The sequence below is a fragment of the Chinchilla lanigera genome, unplaced genomic scaffold, assembly GCF_000276665.1.
Source record: "Chinchilla lanigera isolate Chin_1 unplaced genomic scaffold, ChiLan1.0 scaffold00003, whole genome shotgun sequence".
In the NCBI taxonomy this organism is placed as follows: Eukaryota; Metazoa; Chordata; class Mammalia; order Rodentia; family Chinchillidae; genus Chinchilla; species Chinchilla lanigera.
The window spans coordinates 33,668,330-33,675,168 of record NW_004955404.1 but is presented as its reverse complement, the minus strand read 5'-3'; positions in this window follow the sequence as shown (position 1 = coordinate 33,675,168).

Here is a 6,839-nt window from a genome sequence, read left to right as displayed (position 1 = left end):
ACTTTACACAGGTGGTTTTACAGAGACAAAAATCAAGAGGCGGGTACAAAATTATGAACAGCCAATAAGATTACAAGTATAGTTGCTTAGGTAATACTGATCCAATGGGGAAGCATGTCACGTAGCCAGCGTACATGGATGACATCTTTAACCTTCACTGATAATACAAGGTCTTGGCTTTAGTCTTTGTTTGTTTGTTTGTAAGTTTATTCGTTTGAGAGAGAGTCTCCCTACATGTCTAGGCTGACCTCAAACTCACTATGATCCTCCTGCCTCAGCCTCCCAAGTGCTAGGATCACAGGCCTGCACCAACAGGCTCAGTTTCCGTTTTAGTCAGTTTAGTTTTATAACCTTAGCCTTGGTCTTAGTGGGTAAGAGAAGCTGGCCCACCCCAGTAAGATAATGGCTTATGTATATGGGAAATCTCAGAAGGTGGTACAACAATCTCAAACTTCCACTCATCCCTTAGGGAAGTATGCAGGTCCGACCATTGTGATTTTAATCTCGGTCAGTGTGCCTCCAGCCGCAGTCCTGATGCCTGCTCATCTCCTGCACTGACTCCCTCGAGGGCGGTCCCTGCTGACCACCTACTGTATCTCTGCCTAACTCAGCTGCCTGTAATATTCCCCCCTCTGAAGATGTACCCCGAACTGCTGTGATGGGGCACGGGCTGAAGACCGTTCTGGCTACTTCCTGCTGAACGGGGTCGCAGGTGTGGGGCATCAGGGACGCTCCCCAGAGGGTCTGTCTAAAGGCCCTCGATAGGCCGCAGGCGAGCTCAGCCTGGATAGTGGGATAGCCTTAGGTCTCCTTCCACATATCTCAGCCGGGACTCCAAGATGACACAGGACCTCCAAATGGTGCAGGGGAAATAACTGGCACTTCCAGCCTGCCACATGACTGATACGCTGCGCTCGTGTCCCCCAGAATCAAAGAATGAGTTCTGAGGAGCAGCGGAGGTTCAGAGCAGGAAATTTCTTTGAGAGTAAGACAGGAGGGGGCACAGGGGTGGGTTGCCTTCGCTTCTATTTTTCTCTTCTTTTATGTGTATGATTTGTTTTTGTTTTGCTTTTTGTCTTTTTGAGACAGGGTCTCACTATGCAATTCAAACTGGACTTCAGCTCACTTTGTAGCCCATGCTGGTCTCGAACTTGCAGCTATCCTCCTGCCTCAGCCCCTCAAGTGCTGGGATTACATTCGTGTACTACCACGCTTGGCTTGTGTATTTTTTGTTTTTGTTTTTTTGCGACAGCATCAGGCTATGTAGTTCAGGCTAGCTTTAAACTCTCTATGTAGCCCATGTTGGCCTTGAACTCATGGCAATCCTCCTGCCTCAGCCTCCGGAGTGCTGGGATTGCAGGTGTGCGCCACCATGCCCAGATTTCTTTCTTTTTTCTTTTTTTTTTTCCCCAGTAGCGGGAATTGAACTCACAACCTTGCGCTTGCCAGGCAGGCACTGTGCAGCTGAGCTAAATCCCCAGGCCCTTCTTTTTTTTTTTTTTTGAGACAGGCTCTTGCTTCACAGTTCAGGTTGACCTTGAACCCACCATGAGTGATCCTCTTGCATTTGCCTCCCAAGTTCTGGATTATAAGGCATGGGCCACCACTCCCAGGCTGTCTAGCTTTTTTAAGGAATAAATTTTATCCTAAAGACAAAATTTCACAATATATGAAAGTTTTACATATTGTTTTTTTTTTTTTTTTTTTTTGAGACAGGGTTTCACTATGCAATTCATGATAGCCTTGAACTCACAGTGATATTCCTGCCTCAGCCTCCTGAGTGTTGGGATTTAGACACAGATACATTTTTTTAAAACAGAGTCTCACTAGGTATCCCAGGCTGGCCTCAAACTCAAAGCAATCCTGCTTCAGCCTCCCAAGTGCTAGGCTTACACTCAGGCACCACCACACCTACACCTGGCTCTTGATTTATATTTTACTGACATTATGAAACTTTTAGCTCTTTTTTTTCTTTTCTTTTTTCTTTTTTTTGGTCTTTTTGAGACAGGGTCTGCCTATGCAGTTCAGGCTGGGCTTGAGCTCACTTTGTAGCCCAGGTTGGTCTCGAACTCACAACAATCCTCCTGCCTCAGCCTCCTGAGTGCTGGGATTACAGGAGTGCACCACCGTACCCAGCACGAAAGTTTCAGTTTCCCCACAACCTCAGTGACTTCATTTCTGTGTAGCAGTCACACATAAATGCTATCCCATAGCTGTTTAACTGGCATGTCCCTGATGCTAGGGAGGTGGGAAACATTTCATATGTTTATTGGCCGCTCACCTTTCTTTTTTAGTGAATTAATCTCTATGTCACCATTGCCCATATATATATATATATATATATAGTAACTGAAATCGAACTCAGGACCTTGCACTTGCCAGGCGTGCGCTGGTTCCACTGAGCTATATCCCCGGCCCTGCCCAATATTTTTGGCTGCGCTCGTTTATTTCTTCCTTATTAATGATTTGTGTAAACTGACGCATAGTATTCACATATTATTTTCACTGCGCGTGTAGGGCGTCTTTTAGGATTGTAGATCCTCATGCTTTGTTGCAGTTATCTGCGGCTCGCTGGTCGCGGGTCCCGAGGAAGGGACGCCGGGTCTCAGCCGTGGGCCCGGATTCCGCAGCCCCGCGGCAGGGCTGCCGGCTTCGCCGTCCGCGTGCGCCCTTCCCTGCGCGGGGACTTGCCTTCGCCCTCAGCCCCGCCGGTGCCGCCTGGCTTCCCTTTCCTCTCCCGCCTCCCGGGCAGAACCTGCTATTTCTCCAAGGGCCGCTGCCCGTCCGGGGTCCACGGCGGCCGGTCCCCCTGGCCGCTGCCCCTTTGCCACGCACCAGGCCCTGGGCATTCCCGGTACCGAGCCCAGGGCGTCGGCGCTGCGCCACAGCCGCAGCCTTTTTTGGGACGGGATTTGCCCGGATTGGGGGACCCTGTGGTCCCCCTACCTCAGCCTCCAGAGTGCGGGGCTGACCGGCACGCGCTACTTCCTGTGCCCAGTAAAACTCTGATAAAAGTTTGGATGCCGTCTTAGAAAGACTTTTTACCCACGGAAAATTCTCCTCTAACGCTTCTCTCCACTCATATGCACTGTGAATATTTGCGCATGTGTTTCTTAAATTGGCTTGGTTTGGTGCGTGTATAACCTGTCTTGCTGCTTGTTATTAAGCCCCTCAGCTGATTGTTCACAATGAAGTTGTGACTCATGGTTTTTTGTTTTTTTGTTTTTGTCTTTTTGAGATACAGTCACACTATGCAGTTAAGGCTGGCCTTGAGCTCACTTTGTAGCCCAGACTGTTTTCAGACTTGAAATGATCCTCCTGCCTCAGCCTCCCGAGTTCTGGGATTAACAGTTGTGCGCCACCACCCCCGGTTTATTTTATTTAATTAATTAATTTATTTAGTTTTTTTTTCCCCCTGGCATCGGAGATCGAACTCACGATCTTGCGCTTGCCAGGCAGACGCTGTGCTGCTGAGCTAAATTCCCAGCCCCACTACGCCCAGTTAATATTTCTAATTTTAGACAGGTGCCACCATGCATACTGTGTTCCGTGCTGCACGCTTCATACTCAACTTTTGCTTAGAACCCAGGCGTGTCCTGCGGCCCGGATCCCGTGGGACCCAGCTTGGGGCTGCCGCTGCTTCCAGGGCCCTCTGATGGCGTGTCCCCTCCAGCTAGGCGCGGGTGTGGAGGGCTAGGGCGAGGCTGGTCTCACCTTCCCAAGGGTCACTCGGTCACCCAGCAGCTCCTCCTGGTAGTGGAGATGCCTCGCCTCATCGCCTGAGCAGGCCGGCTTCTGGGCGTTTCCACCGGGACATTTCACCTCTTTCCCTCTAAGGAACACTCGCCCTGCGGGAAACACCGAGGATAGAACTGGCTCCTCTTCAGAGTGTCACCCTGCACCTGAGCATCCATGAATTCTGGCCAAAATGCACCCCTCCTATGGCTGCAAAAAGGGTGAATTTTCTCATTCTTTTTTCTACTTTTTACATACTCTATTAGTATCCCTTCTGTTGCTGGAACTAGGTACTTTATGAAGAAAAGTGGCAGAGGTGTAGCTCAATGGCAGCGCACATGCTTAGCACACATGAGGCCCTGGGTTAAATCTTCAGCCTCAAAAGAATCAATCAACAATCAGTGGTGACTGATTCTTTCGTTTGCTTTTTTTTCCCTGTACCAGGAATCGAACTCACAACCTTGCACTTGCCAGGCAGGTGCTGTGCTGTTGAGCTAAATCCCCAGCCCCGTGGCTGATTCTTCGAGGCAGGATCTCACGAGGTGGCTGAGGCTGCCTTGAAGTCGCCGTGGGGCCCGCTGGCCGGATGCTGGTGCAGTCCTTCCAGGCTTCAGCCTGGCTCTCTGCTCGTGGCCCGCAGACTGGGGGCAGCACGGTCCCTGAGGGGCGCTGGGCAGGGCTGGGGGCAGTGTCACAGCATGGTAGCCCGTGTCCCCTGTAGAACAGGAGCAGAAGCAGGAGAGAACATGGAGCAACAGGAAGCAAGCCGCATTCTGACCTGCCTCGCTCCTCCTCGTATAAGCAGCACCGTGTGCTCGGGAAAGTGAGTGACCGTAAGTTGGCCCCTTCTGAGGCACAGCTCCCAGGGCCTGAGCACCCACCGCTGCCCTGGGAACCAAGCCTCCAGGACGGGCCTAGAGGGACCTGCTGGACTCAGTGCCAAAGCGCGGCAGGTGGCATTCTCGCACATTTCTCTTTTTTTTGCCAAGCATTATGGCGCCACACCTGTAATCCCAGTGCGCTAGGAGGCTGAGGCAGGAGGATGGAACATTCAAATTTTAAAAATATAAAAAGGAGAGGGGTGGCTAGGGAATGTAGCATAGAAGAAAGGCCCGAGTTCAATCCCCAGTACCACAAAACAAACAAAACCCAAAACACAAAAAACTTTTTTTTCTTTTTTGGTACTGGGAATCTTGCCAGGCAGGTGCTTATACCCCTGAGCTATATCCCCAGCCAAAACATTTTTGTTTTTGTGGTGCTGGGAATCAGGGCCCCCCCATCCATGCTAAGCAAGTTCTCTACCACTGAGGTACATGCCCTGACCAAATATTCATTTATTGATCCATGGATTGATTTATTGTTTTTTTTGAGACCAGGTTTTGCTATGTAACCTAGGCTGGCCTTGGATTCACTATGCAGCCCAGGTTGGTGTTGAACTTGCCGAGCTCCTCCTGCCTCAGCCTCCTGAGTGCTGGGATGACAGGTGTGCGCCATGATGCCCAGCTCACACATTTTTATTTTTAGTTTTACTTTTTACGTCTGTTAAGACCAACATTGAATTCACCAAACATGGACTGGCCGCTTTGTGTGGGATGCTGTCATTGGAGGCAGCCTCAGGGGCACAAAGACCATTTATCCCCTCCAGGGACTTAGTTTGTGGGGGGGAAGCAAGGAGGTAAGAGCCGCTAGGAAGTGCTCTACTAAGGACGCAAAGCTAATGTGAAGGGGAAGAAACCTGGAGAGGGTAGTTCTCTCCTGGCGTGCATGGTGACCTTGAGAGAAGGCGTGCCTTTAGCGTGACCGTATACCGCAGGCAGCTCCCCCGTGTCCCTGGCTGCCTGGAACCACTGCCAGTCCCTGATGTCCCTGAGGCCTCACAGCTGCATGGGTAGGCCTTTGGGATCGGCCCATGACTGCGGTGGAGCCTGGCTGGGGGAGGTGATCACTGGGGGCATGGCTGGGGGTCCACCTTCTCCCTCTTCCCTGATCTCTCTCTGCTTCACCCTGCCCTGCCATAGGCTGTTTCTCCTCTGCCATACCACCCTGCCATGGGGCCGGCCTGCTATGGACTGAAACCTCTACACATTGTGAGTCAAACAACCCTTTCCTCCTTTGAACTGTGGGTGTCCAGTATGGTGTCTCAGCAACAAGAAAAATAACTAACACCAACTGTGGAGAAGCTATGTTTTTTTTGCCTACATACATACCTCTGATAAGGATTATAAACTTGAGCACAGCAAAAGATTAATAACAATAACCAACAATAAAACAGAACAATCATAACAATATACAATAAAATTTATGTGAATGTGATTGCTCCATCTCCAGATGCTTCATTTTACTGTCACCTTCTGATTGAAAGGGAGCACGGTTCAGCTTCCCTTTGGCAGGCCTGAGTCACCAGCCCCACTCCTCTTGCACTTCGGGACCATTACTGAGTAAAGGCAGGGTTACTGGAGCGCAGGTACTGCAGTACTGAAGCCAGCTACCTGGTGACCAGCAGGAGGGTAGTGCATCCCGCATGGATACACTGGGCCCAAGGCTAACTACCATCCGCGGCAGGGAGTCGTCACTGGATATGAAGGATTTCACCATGCTATTCAGAACAGTGCATACTTTACAACTTAGGAATTCTCCTCGGAATTTTCTTTTTAATATTTTTGGACCACAACTGACCATGGGTAACTGAAACAGCAGGGAGAACAAGGATTTTTTTTTCGTCGTCGTTTGTGAGAACAAGGATTTTTGGGGGGAAGGGATGACCACTAGTATGTGTGGTCGATGAACAGCGTTATCCTTTGAGAAAACAACAGGGGCTTCTGAGAAGCTACAAACAAACCTGCAGTTAGAATCTGCAGTTCATGGAGATGGCAGAGGAGATGGGGCTGGGGGTGTGGCTTAGTGGTGGAGTTCTTGCCTTGTGTGCATAAGGCCCTGGGTTCCATCCCCAATGCCACAAAAAAGAAAAAAAATGTTGCCATAAATGACAGGATCTCTTTCTTTCTTTCTTTCTTTCTTTCTTTCTTTCTTTCTTTCTTTCTTTCTTTCTTTCTTTCTTTCTTCTTTCTTTCTTTCCTTCTTTCTTTCTTTCTTTCTTTCTTTCT